This window comes from Stegostoma tigrinum, chromosome 21, assembly GCF_030684315.1.
Source record: "Stegostoma tigrinum isolate sSteTig4 chromosome 21, sSteTig4.hap1, whole genome shotgun sequence".
Lineage (NCBI taxonomy): Eukaryota > Metazoa > Chordata > Chondrichthyes > Orectolobiformes > Stegostomatidae > Stegostoma > Stegostoma tigrinum.
The window spans coordinates 14120836-14141232 of record NC_081374.1 but is presented as its reverse complement, the minus strand read 5'-3'; the positions used below and the strand labels follow the sequence as shown (position 1 = coordinate 14141232).

General features: G+C 43.2%; 1 protein-coding gene across 1 annotated transcript in view; it reads right to left on the bottom strand.

Annotated features, from left to right (window-relative positions):
• LOC125462833 (prickle-like protein 1) overlaps window positions 1-18031 on the bottom strand; it is a 169352-nt gene extending 151321 nt beyond the window's left edge. Inside the window, exon 1 of the mRNA XM_048553256.2 lies at window positions 17925-18031. The gene's annotated coding sequence lies outside the window, so the exon portion shown is untranslated. The remainder of the gene's footprint in view (window positions 1-17924) is intronic.
• Between the last annotated feature and the right edge of the window lie 2366 nt (window positions 18032-20397).

Genomic DNA, 20397 nt, shown 5'->3' with positions numbered 1-20397 from the left:
TCATGTTGGCAAGAGACCTCAAGTCAAGGAAGATTAATATCATGATTAATGGACCTTAATCATTTATTAATCTACAACTGTAATCGTTTATACCTAATTAAATTACTGGCAAAAATTTCCTCGCTTTTGATAGGACGTAGCTTCTCAGATGAGATCATTTCCCAGGAATACGTCAGCCTCCTTTTTTCACTACTGCTTGAAGAGGCTGACTCCATAGAATTAGCAGACACTGCTTAATAGGAAATACCACGTCCTTCTTAATCTGTAGGTTTGGGTAGTGAAACCAAGTTGTAAATTAACCACAGGGCATCACAAACACGTCTTGTCCCCACCTGATTTCTCAAAACAAACTATTTTCCGGAAGAGGTTATTAAGCAAGGTTACTGACTGACCCAGATCGTCCCTTCCAAGACCAAGAACATGAGAACAAATTGCAATGCCCTTCACTATCCAAATGCTGTCCCCTTTAGCTGAGTCAGCAACCCCAGGCATTACATCTTGTATCTTCCAGTTCCCTGCTGTGGCTCAGTTGAAATGTGCATTTATGAACGAATCCAGAGATTAGTACCTTGGACAAAGTATCAAGTAATCTCAGCTAGTAGCCTATGGAATACAGTAGTAATCATAGAGCAAAAGAAAAATAGTCAATTGCAAACTTCATCAGGGGCTAAGGGTTTAGTCGTGTTTCCTGTGGGGCCAGAAAGAGATAGTGAATGAGAGAGAAGGTTCACGAAGAGTTGATCCTAGGTATGAAGGACTTGTCTTATGGAGAGATGATGAGTAGGTTGGGCTTGTACTCAAGTCAGACTAAAAGGTACCAGTAGAGCTGCGTACAGTGACATGGGAGTGTGGTGGATGTGGATCCCATATGATGTTTCAAACAAGAGACCATTATTGAAGCCTACAAGATTCTTAGGAGATTTACAGGGTGGATGTGGCAAAGTTGTTTTGCCTTTAGAAAGAACCTTGGCCAAAGGACATAATCTGAGAATAAGGGGTTGATGTTCAGCCTTGACTATGTTGTTAAGTATATTCAAGTTGAGAGAGACAGAGTTTTAATCATAAGGGAACCAAGGATTAATATAGTAAAGGCAGGAAATTGGACATTTGGATTGTCAGATCAGTCATGGTCTTATTGAATGGCAGAGCAGACTCAATGGGCTGAATGGCCTATTTCGCCTCCTGCATCTTACAGAAAAGACATCCTTAGACTGCTGAAGTAGCCAAAGAATTTGAACACTGCTTGCAGGCCATTTTGAATGTCTGCTCCGCTGCTCCACTTGTATCTTTTAGTGTGACATGTGTGAGAGAAAATTAATGTCTGATGGAGCAGTTTACAGTGGCCACCACTTCTGTGATTATCTGTGGGAGGGAAAAGGGGATATCTGATAGATTCAAAGGAAATTAAAATTCCCAGAATTATGATACAGTTAAATAATAGACATTGCTCTATACCTGTCAATTGGATCAATGTTACCACTGTGCCATGGAATGCTGCTTGACTGCAATCTCTATGTTAAACTTGTTTAATTTGGCTCTGTTTGTATCTTTAGCAAAACCTGTATTCATGGCCCGCTCGCAATTTCCCTTGAGCAAGTGGAAGTGAGCTGCCTTGGAGAGTGATGGCTGCATCCACTGAACTGTGAGGGAGGGAGTTTCAGGATTTCAATTCGGCAATAGCATAGCATAGTACAGTACAGTACAGAATAGGGTTTCAAACACAGGAGACCTGGTTTTAAATGATTGTCATCTCTGGCCAAAATGATCAAGCTTCCGAAAGGAGCATAAAAGCTCAGGTTTTGGGCCTAGACCCTTCATCTGCTTTTCCTGATGAAGGGTCTAGGCCCAAAGCATGAGCTTTTGTGCTCCTAAGATGCTGCTTGGCCTGCTGTGTTCATCCAGCTCCACACTTCGTTATCTCAGATTCTCCAGCTTCTGCAGTTCCCATTATCTCTGTTACAATTTTAAGCTCCCAAAAGGGGCTGGATCTCAGATTGAGTCATTCACAAAATCAACTCAAGAGATTGAAAACAGATGACACTTCTTCATGAATTACCCTCGAAATTCATTTATCTTCTGTGAGTTCTGATGTGCTATCTCCCCCGGTCAATGGCACTCCATGGTCCGCCAGCAAAGACTTACTCCTCAAGGACCAGTGACCTGGACATCCTGCTGATTAATGCACTGAGCCAGTTCATTTGCCTGTGTTGTGACTCAAAACAAAACCATGAGACTGACAGACTGATGAATGCCAATTTCAATTTCCCAGCTCACTGAATTCAGTTATAACCACACACCCCCCCCCCCCCCCCCCCCCGCAAACCCCTAATCCAATCTTTTTCCCATTCATTTCAATCTTGGGTGCAATGCTGCAAATGCAAAAATAAGTCAGTGATTTGTTTTTTCACTCTTTTAGATCTCTTGGAAGCTGATTGAGAAAATGAAGCCACAGTCACATAAAAAAATCTGAACTAGCACCAGACAGAGGCCAGTTTGCCTTGGCTCCATGCAAAAGCACCGTGAGAAAGGACAAAAGGATTTCAATTAACCTGGCAATTAGGGATGGACAATAAAATCTGGCCAAGCCAGCAACACCCTCATCCTGTGAATGAATAAAAAAATGCCAAATTTCCCAAAATCTACAGTGCAACTTCCAATATTTCACTATCTATTGTTCAAACATGACCCAGACTAAGTCATCCAGATACCTGTTAACTTTTACCTTTTGTTTTGGACTCACTTCTTATTCCTAATCTGAGGATATGGGTGGCACAGTGGCTCAGTGCTTAGCACTGCTGTCTCACAGCACCAAAGACCTGGGTTCGACTCCACCCTCTGGCGACTGTCTGTGTGGAGTTTGCACACTCTCCCCGTGTCTGCGTGGGTTCCCTCAGGGTGCTCTGGTTTCCTCCCACAGTCCAAAGATGTGTAAGTTAGATGGATTGGCCATGCTAAATTGCCTTCAGTGTTCAGGGATGTGTAGATTAGTTGGGATACAGGGGTATGGGTCTGGGTGGGATACTCCAAGAGTCTGGGTGGACTTGTTTGGCTAAAGGGCCTGTTCCCACACTGTAGGGATTCTATGATTCAATATGTATGTTGAGTTATCAACTGCTTTCATGTTTAGCAACTGATAAACCCTCTTATTTTTAACTCAGGAGAGCCTGGTTAAATTCGCTCCTGTTACAAATTCATTTGGTCTAGGAGAAAGATGTCCACGAGGGAAGGGACCCTTTTCAAATTAGTCTTGTGACCAAACAAGGACAAGGGGGTATAAAGAAAGAGATATAGTTCATCTGTCCACATCCAGGATCTTAATGATTTGGAATATCTGTCTGGGACTGTAAAAACTTGGGGAACATTGTTCAGGAAATGATCGTTACAATACTTTTAGCACCAGTTCTTTAGCAACATATTGGGTTTTAGTCAAATTATTTTGTGCTTCACTATTTGACACTGCTAAGAGTCACCAGGCACTGGTGCTTAAGGTAAGACTACTAGAGGCAGTCCCTGGGTTGTGAATGGTTTACAAGTCAATTTGTACGTAAGTTACAACACACTGCAAGACAATATAAAGGTGCTTTTTGTAAGTACAGGAATTGCTCATATCAATACAGTGTGGAGCTGAAGGAACACAGCATGTCAGGCAGCATCAGGGGAGCAGGAAAGTCAATGTTTTGGGTTTACACCCTCCATCAGGACTAGGAAGGGGGAAGAGGGCTTGGATATAAATAGGTGGTTGGGGATGGGGGAAGGTAGATGGGATGGTGATAGTTGGATGCAGGTAGGGGGTTGTGGAGATTGGTCATGGGAAGGTAGGTGGGAAAGAAGATGGACATGTTGTGTCACGTCAGCAAAGTGGGTATGAGAGAAAGGGTTGGGCATGGGATGAGGCCAGGGGTGGGGAGATTTTGAAACTGGCGAATTCTATGCTGAGGCCATTGGCCTGTAGGCTCCCAAGGTGGAATATGAGGTGTTGTTCCTTCAGTTTATGTGTAGCGTCACTGTAACACTGGAGGAGGCCCAGGATGGATATGTCACCAAGGGAGTGGGAAGGGGCATTAAAATGCACCTGGAAGGTATTGTTGATTACAAATACAGAGTGCAAATGCTCTGCAAATTGGTCACCAAGTCTGCACTTGGTCTCACCGATGCAGAGGAGGCCACATTGGGAGCAACGGATTCAGCCAACCAGGTTGGAGGATGTACAGGTGAATCCCTGTTGGATCTGGAAAGATTGTTTGGGGCATAGACAGAGGTGACGGGGTGGTGTAGGGGCAGGTGTAGGGAAAGGTGCTGGGGGTGGTGGGGTTAGTGGGAAGTGTGGAACGTACAAGGGAGTCACGGAGTGGGCAGTCCCTATGAAAGTCAGATGGGGGTGGGGAGGGGAATACCTGATGGTGGTGGGGGTGGAGTTTTGGTGACATAAGTGGCGGAGGATGATGTGCTGAATGTGGAGGTTGGTGGGGTGGAATGTGAGGATTAGGGGTCTCTGGGACTTTGTTGGTGGGAGGGGGTTTGTGGGCAGAAGTGCAGGAAACGCAAGAGGTGTGGTTGAAGACATTTACATCTTGCACCCCAACCTCAAATTCACCTGGACCATCTTCGACACCTCCCTCCCCTTCCTGGGCCTCACCGTTTCCACTTCTGGAAACCGCCTCCGCATCGACATCTATGTCAAGCCCACTGACTCCCATCGCTACGTGGGCAACACCTCCTTTCACCCACCTTCCTGCAAGAATGCAATTCCATACTTCCAATTCCTCCAACTCTGCTGCATCTGCTCCCAAGATGGAACATTCCACTTCCGGGTATCCTTGATGTCCGCCTGCTTCAAGAAGTGCAACTTTCTCCCTCCTGTGATATATAATGCCCTCAACCTGACTTGCATTTCCTGTACTTCTGCCATCAAACCCACTCCCACCAACAAAAATAAGGACAGGGTCCCCCTGGTCCTCACATACCACCCCACCAATCTTCATGTCCAGACCATATTCTCTGCCACTTCCGCCACCTACAATCTGACTCCACGACCAAAGAGATATTTCCCTCCTCACCCCCATCTGCCTTTCATAAGGACCGCTCTCTCTGTGACTCCATCCCCTCCAGCCCCACCACCCCCGGCACATTTCCCTGCAACCGCAGGAAGTGATACACCAGCCCCTACATCACCCCCATCACCTCCATCCAAAGACCCAAACAATCTTTCCAAATCCAACAGGAATTCATCAATACATCTTCCAACCTCTCTGATGAAGAGTCTAGGCCCGAAACGTCAGCTTTTGTGCTCCTGAGATGCTGCTTGGCCTGCTGTGTTCATCCAGCACCACACTTTGTTATCTTGGATTCTCCAGCATCTGCAATTCCCATTATCTCTCATCTTCCAACCTGTCTGACTGTATCCGTTGTTCCTGATGTGGTCTTCTCTGCATCGGTGAGATGAAGTGCAGACTTGGTGACCAACTCACAGAGCATCGGCACTCTATATGCTGCAATCAACAATACCTTCCATTGACCAACTGTTTTAACGCCCCCTCACACTCTCTGGGTGACATGCCCATCCTGACCCTCCTCCAGTGTCACAATGACACCACCCACAAGCTGGAGGAGCAACACCTCATATTCCACCTTGGGATCCTACAGCCCAATAGTCTCAACATTGAATTTATCAATTTTAAATTCTCCCCACCCCAGTCTCATCCTATATCCAACCTTCCCTCTCATCCCCACCTCCTGGACCTGACACAACCTGTCCATTTTCTAACCTATCCACCCCATCCTTCCCACGGACCAATCCTCACCACACTACCTGCATCCTCTTATCACCTTCACCATCCAACCTACCTTCCCCCAGCCACACCCCCTCCCTAAATTTATTTCCTAGCTCCCTTCCCCCTCCTGATGAACGGTGTAAACCCAGAAATGTTGACTTTCCTGCTCCTCTGATGCTACCTGACCTGATGTGTTTCTCCAGCTCCACACTGTATCGACTCTGACTCTTGCATTTGCAGTTCTTGCTATCTCCTAGTCACAGAATTCTTAATATGTCAGGTCTTCAAAATTATATCCCTGTATGAGCTTGCATAGCTAAGCATACATGTCTGTAAATTGGACTTTGGTAATTTAGGGACCCCTTGTATTAGATTTTGAAACATGAGGTTTGTGCATTTAAATGATCCAATGTAAACAGTGGGAAAAACCAGTGAAGAAAGCAGTAAAAGAAGAAATTGAATGTATTAGGTTTTCTGGACCTCCATTTTGAGATATACTGTAAGATCAGTAGGTGTTCAAATACAGGTTTTATTGCTTCTTTTCAGTTAGCATTGAAGAAAACTGTAGAGGACTCTCATTGACTCTATACACACCCCAATACATTTCCATGTCTCCTGTACAGACACAAGTAGAGTGGCGACGTTCATGCTCTATTACAATTGTTCCCACTTTTCTGGTTGAATGACTCCCTTTCAAATAGATTGGTAATCATGGATCGCACCCCCATGATTAAATAAGGGAAAAGGCATTCTGGGTGTAGTTGCATGTTTGCATCCCTTCTCTCAGTTTCAGTCTTGTTTTTTTTTCATTTTATAAAAAGGCCACCTTTCTGGAGGAGGCTAAATTTGCCTGCCACCAGCCTTGGCAATGACATGTCTACTGGGTGATCCTGTGTTGCTGTCAGCATTCTCCCCATGCACTCCTTGCTCGGTGAGACAGCCAAGCTACTGTACACCACCCGTGACACAGTTGCACTTAATCCATGTACTTTGACACATAAAGGGGCCATTCACTGTATTTTGTGTGCTCAAATTCTAGAGTCACGATTCTGCTACACAGCTTGAAACTGAGTGTTAAACACTCCATCCATCTAAGTGTAACTGAACTTAAGTTTGTTCCGATCAAACAGCAAGTACTATACCTCTGTGGTTGATGTGTCGAAAAGTTTGGAGCCTGCTCTGAGTTTTCATACAAATGGTTGTTCTCCACTTTGTAAATTATTTCTCATTTCCAAAAGTTTGGAATTGAATTGAATTGAATTAGCTTTGTTTTCAAATGAGTACAGTGAATAGTTTACAAGTTGCCACTTACGGAGCGGTCCTAGGTAGAAGGTACCCGGGTACAGATTCTTCAGTGCAAGTTCTTAGGGAAATAAAATTAGAAAAATAAAAAAATAAAATGTCCAGCATTCCAGGTGATAGGAGAAAATTAGAGAAATAAAGAAATAAAATGTTCAGAGTAACAGCTCTTCCAGCCCAACACTAATAAATTGTAAAAGCAACTTTTCAGCTCGCCTTGAATGGGACTCTCCCTCCTGCTAGTCAACAGTTTGAATATTTGTAACCTGCAGTGGAATTTAAGTGCCTAATGATTCTTTATCATAGAACCCCTACAATGTGGAAACGGGCCCTTCGACCCAACAAGTCCACACCGACCAACAGGCCATCCCACCCAGGCCCAATCTACACATCGCTGAACACTACAGGCAATTAATCTGCCCAATCCACCTAGCCTGCACATCTTTGGGCTGTGGGAATAAACGGGAATACCCAGAGGAAACCCACGCAGACACGGGGAGAATATGCAAACTCCACACATGTAGTTACCCGGTCCAGGTCCTTGGCACTGTGAGGCAGCAGCGCTAACCACTGAGCCACTGTGCTGCTCTTAGTTCACACTTTACTGCTGCAAGTACATCATGTTGTTTAAGATGCTGCCTTTTAGTTAAGATTTTAAACTGACCTTTAAAAGGTATCATGTCACCACTGGAAGAGAAGCAAAGAGTTAATTCTCTTATTGTCTATGCCAATGTCTCACTCTCGCTAAAAACAGATGGCCTGCTTGTTTATCACGGGGTATGATCCCCATGGCGTGGTGCTTCCTTTGCCTTCATAAGTGCAATCACTGAACTCTAAAGGTCATTCATTAGGGGCAGCTTTGATTTTGAGTCAATTGCTGATCTAATCACACCATATCATCTTGTGCCTCAACTTTATGTGCGATCCTTCGATTCATTTTGACATGTCAAATGTCAATATTACTGAAATTTCCAGGTCAAGTTTTACTTCCAGAAAAGGGGACTACTAATTAAATGAAATCAAGGTTGGATTTCAAGAGCTGGTATATGTACATAGGAAAGCAAAGAGCTATGTAGATTTGAGATCTCGAGAAAGATTTAGAATATAAAGTATACAGGCAGTGTGCAGAATTTTGGCTTGAACATAGTCAAGAGGAGGATGAATGCATCTACAGTTTAAGATAGAATCACTGTCATTCACTTAGAAAAATACAGCCTTTTATACAAGGCAGAAATTTGCCCTGAATACAGGCACTATTACTAACAGTGATATCCACAGCACACTTTAGCATATGAGCAGATTCATGTACTAATGATTTAGGAGTACAGCCTTAAATAGATTCTAAAATGCATCTTATTAAAGAACCTAAATTGCCCACGGGGAGAGTGGGGAGACAGTGTTATTATGATCAGGTTTTAAGATGGCCTAAGGTGTTCCAATAGGTCTGGGGCTTGGATTAGTAAAATCACAGCAGTCAGAATGCAAATCTGTCCCAATCTTTGAAATATTAATAACCCCCTCATAGAGTGAGCTCTTCTGTATCCAAGATCCTTTCATGTTGATTTTAAAATGAAGCAAAGAGGAACAGGTCATGATGAAGCTCATTTGATTTTTGATGCCCCATATTGCCACTTAAATGTATATTTCTGCAATAAAGAAAACCCTAGATGGGTCTTGGCTTGGATTCAGCCCGACACAGAGTAATAAAATTACAGACCACATGAAAGCAGCCAGAGAGGTGACAGGAAGCATAATATTACCTTTGGCTTTCATTTTGGAAATGTGTGACTAATTTTATCCGTTACTTTCTAAATCTCCTTCGGAACTCCTGGCCAACAATTACAAACTGTGAAACATTCACAAAAGCGATAGTTCATGTGTGTCAGGCAATGACAGACCTGGAGTGGAATAAATTTCCATTCTGGCTTGTTGATCCCATGTTGGCCTAGCCAACACATGCAGGCGATATAAAACAGGATACTGCTACTCAGGGAGACATTTCCGTTCCCTAGCTCCTCATATGAATCAAAATATTTTCAGCTGAATGTGGGCATGTTTACAGGGGATGGTTTGTACAATACTAACAATCGATTACTGAGATGGTGAGGAGGATGATGCCAATAATACTGATAAAACCGCGGTCCAAGAAAAAAGCTCAAATACTACATTACTGCAACTTTATTACTGTGTCATCCATGACCGAGGAGGTAGCATTTTTGCCTTTCACTTGGGAAGACTGTGTATTCAACTTTCACTCAAGATAAATTGCAATCATTCTGATAGTCCAGTGCAGTACTGAGAGAATGCTGTAATGACTGAGGTGCCAACTTTCACATACAGTTTCAGAGTCATAGAGTCATACGGGACAGACCCTTCAGTTCGACAAGTCTATACCAAACATAATCCCAAAATAAACTAGTACCACTTGCCTATACTCGGCCCATAGCCTTCCAAACCTTTCTTATCGTGTACCAAACTAAGTGTCCTTTAAACGTTGTAACTGTGCCCACATCTTCCACTTCCTCCGGATGTTTATTCCATATATGAACTAGCCTCTGTTTAAAACATTTGCCCCTCATGTCTTTTTTGAAGCTCTCTCCCTGCACCTTAAAAACATGGCCCCTTGTTTTGAAATCCCCCAACCCAGGGAAAGTCAGCTATCATTAATTCTATCTATGCCCCTCATGATTTTATAAACCTCATGTTGAACTGAAGCCCTGTTTGGCTTCTTAGGTGGAAAATCCCAAAGTGCAGAACAAGGGGATTTATTCCTTGGTGGCCTAGCAGCATTCAGACCAAATACAGGTGATCAGGTGGCTGTTTCTGCAAGCTTGTGTACAAATGCATTACTCTGTTCCCTTCACCACAGCAATAGCTCTGCAGCCTTACACAGACAGTGCTTCAGGATGCTCCAAGTCCTTAGTTCTTTGCATCCATTTCTCTTCCCTGAACAAATGCTGTTTTCAGTGTAGGAATTGCGACAACACAGCAATCTTTCCAATGTTGGAACAAAAGCTGAACCTGGATGTGTCCTCATTCATCATCCACATACGCTCATGTTCCAACTGGGTGCGTGCATTTATGTCACTTCCTCATTAGCCAGGAATCACACCACACCAGGTTATAGTCTATTAGGTTTATTTGAAAACACAAGCTATCTCCTTCGTCAGGTGAAGGGGCTATGCTTCGAAAGCTTGTGTTTTCAAATAAACCTGTTGGACTACAACCTAGTGTGGTGTGATTTCTGGCCTTGTCTGTCCCAGCCCAACACCAGCACCTCCACATCGCCAGGAAGATACAGGGCATTTCTTCTATCCATCCCACCTCCCATTCCCCTGACCCTGAGCTCTCCACCCCTTATTCTCTGCTGAGACTGGCTTGCTTATCACAGGCCAGGGCTGGTAAATAACATTTGTGTCACAGAACACCCAGGTGATTAAAGGCTATGACAAGGTAGAATCTAACCATCATTCCTTGACATTAAGTGGCATTACCATCACTGAATCTTCCATTATCAACACCCTGAATGTTATCATTGACCAGGACTTGAACTGGACCAGCCATGTTTGTCCTGTGACTGCAAGAGCAGCGTTAGAGGCTGGGTATCCTGCAGCAATTAAGTCACATCTTGACTCCCCAGTGCCTGTTCAAGGCTCAAGCTAGGAGTGCGACAGAATCTTCTTGTCTGCCCTGGATGAGTGCAGTTTCAACAACACTTGAGAAGCTTGATGCATCTGATATGAATCAGCCTATTTACTTGGCACCCCAGCCCACCACTTTAACCATTCATTTCTTCCACCATTGCTGCAGAGTGGACACAGTTTGTGCTGCAGATACAGGGTACAAGGACTCACCAACGCTCATTCCAAACTTGCAAACCCTACCAGCTAGAAAAACAAATGCGGCAGAATCATGGGAAGACTGTCAGCTGACATTTTCTCTCCAAGTCACATGCCATCTTCATTTGGAGCTACATCATTTTCATTGGATATAAATCCTGGGATTCCCTCTCTAACACCGTTGTGTGTGTGTGTACTAACATCTCAAAGAGCCTTTGTTTCTTCATTGGATTTGGGCATCACTAGTTAGGAAAGCACATAGTGTTCATCTCTAATTGTTAAGGGCCAAAATATTGCTGTGGGTGGGGAGTTACATGTAGTCCAAACCAGGTAAGGCTCCCGTTAGCGAACTACAGCAGATGTTCCTGACAATTGTTCATGGTCATCATTGGGCTCTTGATTCAAGATTTTTTAAAATAACGTTCAACATCTATCAGTGATAATGGGAACTGCAGATGCTGGAGAATCCAAGATAATAAAGTGTGAAACTGGATGAACACAGCAGGCCAAGCAGCATCTCAGAGAGAAGGGTCTAGGCCTGAAACATCAGCTTTTGTGCTCCTGAGATGCTGCTTGGCCTGCTGTGTTCACCCAGCTTCATACTTTATTATCTTCAACATCTGTCATCTGTCAGGGAAGGAATTGAACCTGTGTTCTCAGGATGTCACTGAACTCTCTAGATTAATACAACCAATGATAATGCTACTAGGTCATTTCATAAAATCCCTACAGTGCAGAAACAGGCCCTTTGATCCAATAAGAACACACTGACCCTCAGAACATTCCACCCAGATCCAGCCAATCTACACTTCCCTGAACACTATGGGCAATTTAGCATGGCCAACCCACCTAGCCTGCACATCTTTGGACTGTGGGAGGAAACTGGACAACCTAGAAAAAACTCATGCAGACACAGGGAGAATGTGCAAACTTCACACAGTCAATCACCTGCGGGTGGAATTGAACCTGGATCCCTGGTGCCGTGAGGCTGCAGTGCTAACCACTGAGCCACTGTGCTGCCCAGCCTCCCCCAGGAATTTGCAATGTTTTAAGAAGGTGACTCACCACTACTTGGCCTTGTCAGCCATGGTCACATCCCAAGAATATACAAAATAAAAAGACGGGGGCTGAACCCAAGAATTTGCTGACCACGTTGCTTGATGTGATGCCATTACAAAGTAGTGGAGGGAAAATAACAAGAGGTGCTCAGACTGAGCGATACAGGTCTCTAGAGAGCCAGACTTCAGTGACCCAAAAATGGCCTTTCCTCCTCCTCGAAAGTTATGTTTCATCTGCGTCCTGATATATTTGGGGAGATTCCCTCTCCATCAGTCACACAAAGCAGATCCCAGCAGGTGATCAACTTCACATCCAATGGAAGTGCACCTCAGGCAGTGTATCAAACACGTTATAATCACAATCATCTGATTTGCACCACATCTTAAGAACATTTTTGTCCCAACTACCTCTGTAGTAATACACAAATATAGCGATCAATATTTCCCCATAACTTTTCTCTGTGTGTGCAGCCTGTTTATTGCATGGCTGGCTGCACTGGAGGTTGCTATGCACACATGTGCACATACATCCCAGAGGGAACATTAACCATGTGCAGCGTATTCAGGATTGTTATACAAAGAACAAAGAACAAAGAAAATTACGGCACAGGAACAGGCCCTTCGGCCCTCCACGTCTGCGCTGATCCAGATCCTCTGTTTAAACCTGTCGCCCATTTTCCAAGGATCTATATCCCTCTGCTCCCTGCCCATTCACGTATCTGTCTAGATACATCTAGATACATTAAATGACTCTATTGTGCCCGCCTCCACCACCTCCACTGGCAAGAAATTGAGTCCCCTATTCTGGAAAAAAGCTTCTCGCTATCCACGCCGTCTATACGTCTCATGATTTTTGTAGACCTCAATCGGGTCCCCACCCTCAACCTCCATCTTTCTAATGTAAATAACCCTAATCTACTCAACCTCTCTTCATAGCTAGCGCCCTCCATACCAGGCAACATCCTGGTGAACCTCCTCTGCACCATCTCCAAAGCATCCACATCCTTTTGGTAATGTGGTGACCAGAACTGCACACAGTACTCCAAATGTGGTCAAACCAAAGTCCTATAGAACTGCAACATGGCCTGCCAACTCTTGTACTCAATACCCCGCCTGATGAATGAAAGCATGCTGCATGCCTTCTTGACCACTCTATTGACCTGCGTTGCCACCTTCAGGGAACAATGGACCTGAACAGCCAGCTCTCTCTGTGCATCAACTTCCCCATGGCTTTTCCATTTACTGGATAGTTCGCTCTTGAATTGGATGGGATAGATCCCATTCGGGCCTGGGGACTGGTCCACCCTAATGCCTTTTAGAATACCCAACACTTCCCCCCTCCTTATGCTGACTTGACCCAGAGTAAGCAAACATCTATCCCTAACCTCAACATCCGTCATGTACCTCTCCTCAGTGAATACTGATGCAAAGTAATCACTAAAAATCTCACTCATTTTCTCTGACTCCTTGCATAACTTCCTTTCTTTGTTTATGAGTGGGCCAACCTCTTCTCCAGTTCCCTTTTGCTTCTAATGTATGAATAAAAGGCTTTGGGATTTTCCTTAACCCTGTATGCTCAAGATAGTTCATGACCCCTTTTAGCCCTCTTAATTCCTCGTTTCAGATTGATCCTATTTTCCTGATATTCTTCCAAAGCTTCATGTGTTTTCAGTCACCTCGAACTTGCTTCCTTTTTCCTCTTTGCTAGTCTCACAATTTCACCTGTCATCCATGGTTCCCTAATCTTGCCCTTTCTATCCCTCATTTTTCACAGGGACATGTCTGTCCTGCACTCTAATCAACCTCTCTTTGGAAGCCTCCCACATATCAAATGTGGATTTACCCTCAAACAGCTGTTATCAATCTACATTCCCTAGCTCTTACCGAATTTTGCTATAGTTGGCATTCCCCCAATTCAGCACTCTTCCTTTAGGGCCACTCTCGTCTTTGTCCATCAGTATTCTAAAACTTACAGAATTATGATCACTATTCCCAAAGTAATCCCCTACTGAAACTTCAACCACCTGGCTGGGCTCATTTCCCATCACCAGGTCCAGTACGGCCCCCTCCCGAGTTGAACTATTTACATACTGCTTCAAAAAACCCTCCTGGATGCTCCTTACAAATTCTCCTCCATCTAAACCCCTAACACTAAGTGAATCCCAGTCAAATGTTGGGAAAATTAAAATCTCCCATTGCCATCACCCTGTTGCTCCTACATCTTTCCATAATTTGTCTACATTATTGTGCCGCTATCTCACACTTGCTGTTGGGAGGCCTATCGTACAGTCCCAACACTGTTACCGCACCCCTCCTATTTCTGAGCTCTGCCCTTATTGCCTCACTGCTCAAGTCCTCCATAGTGCTCTCCTTCAGCACAGCTGTTATATCCTCTTTGACCAGTAATGCAACTCCTCCACCCCTTTTACCTGCTCTCTATCCTGCCAGAAGCATCTATATCCTGGGAAATTTAGTTGCCAATTTTGCACCTCCCTCAACCAAGTCTCAGTAACAGCAATAATATCATACTACCAGGTACTAATCCAAGCTTTAAGTCCATCTGTCTTACTGCTACACTTTTTGCATTGATACAAATGCACCTCAGACCACCTGAGCTTTTGCTTTCATCATCTGCTCTCTGCCAAATCTTCCCCTTAGTCACACTGACTTCATTAACTAGTTCCTTACTGGCTTTAATTGCTACCTCCTTATTGTCCACTAACCACCTCATTTGGTTCCCATCCCCCTGCCACATTAGTTTAAACCCTCCCCAACAGTATTAGCAAAAGCAGCTCATAGGATATTGGTTCCAGTCCTGCCCAGGTGTAGACCATCTGATTTGTAATAGCCCCACCTCCCCCAGAACTCATTTCAATGTCCCAAAAATCTGAACCCCTCCCTCCTGCACCATCTCTCAATCCAATCATTTATCCTGCCTATTCTTTCATTTCTGCTCTGACTAGCATGTGGCACTGGAAGCAATCCTGAGATTACTACCTCTAAGGTCCTACTTTTTAACTTGGCTCCTAACTCCCTAAATTTTGCTTGTAGGACTTCAAGCCACTTTTTACCTATATTATTGGTGCCTACATGCATCACGACAGCTGGCTGATCACCCTCCCCCTTCAGAACGTCCTGCAGTCAATTTGAGACATCCCTGGCCCATGCACCAGGGAGGCAACAGACCATTCGGGAGTCTCGATTTCCACCACAGAACCGCCGCCGATCTACTCCCCGTTCCTTTTGCGCCTATGGTATATAGCGAGGAGATTGCCCATTGGTTCTTGATGTTTTATCATGGCGGGCGCATAAAATCTCCAGCTAACTATCTCCGTCATCAACTGTCTTAAAACTAGCTCTAACCCCTCACAACAAATTGGAACATTCATTGTGTTAGAACATTCACTGGACCTATACCAGAATGTGGAGCAGCACAAAAACAGAATATTAAGTGGCATGTGACTTATAAAGAAAATGAATTGCTTGTGAAGGTTTCGCCTGTTGGTTCAGCTGCTTATGGCAGTAAGTCAGAAGGCTTCAGGTTCATGTATGTGCTGTGTTGGCTGATCTCAGAGGGGCTTGAACTGGCCTCAGCACATTTTGTATAATGGATGGAAATTGTGTTGGGATTCCATTGACAAATCATTATTCGGTGGATTTCCAACAGCTGCAGTGTGTTGAGCACTTTTGTTGGGAGCACTCGACTGGATTGCCAAGTCTTGTCATCACTTCTACAGGATGAACTGGGGCTGAGGTGAAATGCAGGCGAGAGATTGATGCCTGAGAGGCTGTTCTCCAGCAGTACCCACCAGGGGAGCAGGAGAGAAAACTGACAGAATGATGAAGAAAACACAAATCAAAGTGAATCCAATTGGAAATTTCTGAAGCTAATGTCGCGCAGAAAGCACAAACAGCAAAGAATGTCTACATAAATCTCTGTTAGCTAAAGTATGGAGAGACAGGCTTGTTTACTTCAGAAAGTATTATCAAGACAACAAGCAGCAAACTGCAAGAAATAAATCTTCTATCAGCTGAGAACCTTACACTTGCTTTGTATTGTGATACCTGCTGTGAGCAAATATAAAGTCAAATGTGTGAATCAAAGATTTAAAAACAATGGAAATTTAGGCAAACCTCTGCACCAGTGAGGTAATATTTTCCAAAGATACCTCAAAGTTGGAATTGTGCGTTTGTTATTGAAGTGAAAATAAATCTCAGTTCCCGTGAGGTTTGATTTTCCAAAAATAGCTTAAAATTGGAATCATGCATTTCTTGTGATGACTGTGAGCTCTGGTAGTGTTGAGGAATCTTTGTGCACATTTTACAACCCAGTGAGAGCATCAAATGTGTCCAGTTCAGTCCTAATGCATGTTAACAACAGACTGATCTTCTGGTGGTTCTGGCCAATTAAGTGTTTGTAGGTTAGCTACTGCTCTTAAATGGAGTACTGTGGAAGACTCATATTTGACTTAAAAGATTCATACTGTTTCTGTCTCCATGGAAGCTGTCAGACCTGTATGTCTAGCACTTATTGCTTTAGCTTAAATGAACTTAGGTTGAACAGTAATATTCCCTCTTCACTACCCCATCAAACCATTCCAAAGTTCCATTCACTTTGGTCTGTTCCTCACATGAAAATATATTTAAAACAGTCCATAAAGCAAAATGTATGAGATATATATAACTTACTCCGGTGTAGTAATATGATAATAAAAGGTTTAATGCAATACTGGGAAAGCACTGAACAACAATCCAGATGTGAAATGTTTAAGAATATGAGCAGATGCTTTTGCAGATGATTTAAACTCCTTGAAATCCATGACAGACACATAGTTTTCAGCCCCATCCCAGATATTAAGTATTTCAGCTCTTTCATATGTTACATAACACAATTGCTCTGAAATTTTCAGAGGTTCAATTCTTCTAGTAATAGCTCAAAATATTTGTAGCCTTTTGTGGCTATGTTTTAGTTTAATCATCCATTAGTACCATTAGGAATTAACAGCCTTTTATACTGCTAAAACATGTAGCATCGTGAATATTGTCATTACGCTGTACAAAATCTCCCCACCAATAGATGAGGACACAAGAATGCAACTATTCTGCAGTTAATCTGCCATCAGTGCAACACACAGGATCAATATCCTGGACTTATTGTCATACATCAAAAGTTATTAGCTTTTTTAACTCCTCACATTCACACTTGCTCCTCTTTCTACCAGTACTTTTCAATTTTCTTTCAGTTTTCACCTTAACCCTCTCTGGGTTGCAGCACGTATTGGCTGAAAGTGAGGTGCAAGCGATTTGTTCATTTCTCAGCCCTATTCTGTGCTAAGGTAAGGAGGTCCACATCAGAATAGGGGCAGGGGAAAGTAACACAACATCTAAATGCCCGCTTTGTCCCCGTCAAATAGTTCTTGGACTCAACTACTTGGCTGCCATGGTGGAAAATCTTAGATTAAGACCTTCCTATGTCTTCAGAAGTTAGCACTGACACCTTTAAGCCCTGCATTTGTAAGAAACTGGTAACAATACCCTATGGTATGTAATCTGTTTAGGAATAACTTTTCCTTTTGTTAGTTGTGCCTACTGAACACATCACACTTCCATTTAACCAAAAGCTGACAGCAGATCCAAGCTCAAAATCTGTTTCTGGTAATTGTAACCATGAAACAGTTATAGAAATATCCACAACTGGAACTATTTAACTAAAAGGCCAGATCAAAGGAGTGAAATTGTGTTGATTATAAATGAGGGAATCAGATCCAAATCAGACAAACCCCCGGGAACCCTGTTAGCATTTTAGAAACATTTTTCAAATTAACTAAACTGAGCTGTAAGCGAAATTACAAGCCCCATTAATACTAACTTAAAACTAAGCTGTAAAGTCGTGAGAATGGGAATGGAACAAAATTTTGAACACCAATTTCTGAGAAAAATGAAAATGATAGACTTACCCTGAAACACAGGCAGAATTGTTTCAAGCTCTTTGACAGGTTAAATGCTTCTTAATTTCCTCTCTGTTGTCACTTTCTTTGTTAGCGTTTAGTTTCCTCACCAAGCTTTTCTGGTTTTATTTTGGTGTGTGTGTGTGTGTGTGTGTGTGTGTGTGTGTGTGTGTGTGTGTGTGTGTGTGTGTGTGTGTGTGTGTTTTTGTGTGAGTGTGTGTGTCAAGTTGTCCAATTTATGAAGCTTCTTTTTCTTCCTTCGCTGTGCAGTGTGCAGCTCTTTTATTTTAGCTGGGCTGCATTCTCAGTGCAGAGGCTTGTACTGGTCGGTGAGTAGTTTATGCAAGGAATAGGGCTTGAGGTTAAAGCCAATTGATTGCAGGGCTGTCTGCACAGGAAGGAGAGATATACATCCAGCTTGTGCTGCCTCTTCTGCAACATCGGCCAATACCAGTACAGCATATCAGTTGGGTGGAACGAACACACATTGAAAGAGGAGAGACTGTTGCTTGAGGGGATTTTAACTCCTCGAAGGCCACGCTATTATTTTGTATCTAACAGGTTATTTGGACCAGGCAAAAATGCAGTAATGTTATAGCATTAGGACTAGGATGAGTTAGTATGCTAGTCCAATTTTAGAGTAATATAAAAATAAAACCTGTATTTTAAATATAGAATTTGCAGGGGTTTAATTAGCAAAATGGGTTCAAAAGGCATCAGGCACACCATCGCCTGGTGGGATGTGGTTGTTACTAGTGATTCCCAAAGTAAGATGTTTCTGTTTAGGGCAGGGAAACAGTTGGACGCTACTGACAGCAAGATTTGCTGTCTCTGCTTTCACATATCTCTTATATTGCTGTTTAGAGAAAGAAAGAAGAAGATGCTTGCATCCTTATGATGTCTTTCACAATCCCAAAGTGCTTCACAAGCAATAAAGTCACTTTTGTATTTTGGTTGCTATTGTAGCTAATTTGCACAGTTCAGCTGTCTCCAGCAGCAAGACAATAATGACCAGATTGCCATTTCTTTTCACGATATTGCCTGAGTGTGAAACATTAATCAGGACATTAGGAAGAATTGACTTTCTCATCTTTACTATGGTGCCTTGATATCTTGTGTATCTACCTCAGAAGGCAGAATGCTTTTACAATTCATTTGTGGAGGGATGGTATCTCCAACTGAGCTTTCCCTCACTACTGCAGTGGAACATTTGCTTCAAGGTCACATCCAAGTCGCTGGGTGTGATTAATCCACAACAGCCTGACTCAGGTGAGAGTATTACCACGGAGTAACAACACCGGGTTTGGGCTATGTCCATGTTGCCAGCATCTCCATCCGTCACGTCACTGTGTGCAACACCCCTCCAGCTGCCAGATGGAAATTTCCATTGGTGACAAATGGAAAGCATAAGTGAAGGACACAGCTTATTGAAAGGGGATGTGGGGGGAGTTCACTCACGTGTCTTCTCCATAACAATTATTTCGCCATTGCTGCTGAGGTTTGGAATTGAGATTGTGGAAGAACTTTATATTGAATTGAATCCTCCATGCTAAACATGGCATCACTGACTAACTGCACAGTGGGGTTGGCTAGCAGTTGGCAATTGGCTGCACAATGTAAAGGAACAATGTAACAGAGTTCAGCTAATTCTCTGCCCTCCCATGGGATAATAATTGAAGTTTCTGTGCTATCATGCTTTCAAGGAGGATGAGGAATGGTAGCTATTTTCCACATGTTTAGAATTCTTGCTTGTTGGTTCAGAGTAGACATCTGCATGTCATTCCTCTATTTATTGTTTGATCGAAGTCTTGAGGAGGGGTAGCACCTGGGGCCTGCATCATAAATGAATTATGGTGTCATTTGGTTTCTCAGAGCTAGCTGGAAAGAAAAGACAAACATTAACCCTTTCCTTGGCATGGGCTTACCTTTATGTTTGGATGTAAGTCAAAGAGGCTTTATTTTTCTGAATGAGGAAGTTATTTCAAATGGGGGGAAACAAAGGAATGTCGTGCTGGTCTCTTTACAGAAGCTCAAAAATCACACGACACCAGGATAAAGTCTAACAGGTTTATTTGAAGACGCAAACTTTAAGGGCCTCTCTCGTCCTTCAGATGTCAGAGAGAGAGGTGACATCTGACACAGAATTTATAAGCAAAAGATCAAAGAACTGATGAAAATGTATTGGACAGACCTAAGATGGCTATTAAATCTTTAATCAGTTAGAAAGGATTCATATGCAAATTCCAGAATTTCTTTTACGTCACTACCCTGAGATATCTAAAGGCTTTATCAGTTCCCTCAGTATGCCAGAGGTGACAGCCCAGGTCAGACAATGCATTTTAAATGTGAGGCCTTGTTTAGAATCTGGGTGCGTATCAACTTGGAGTCAGACTGGTTTTATTTCCAAAGCAGGATTTTATAAAATACCACGTTGACTGTCTACAAATTGTGTACGTTTTGAACAAAAGAGAATGTATCCCCA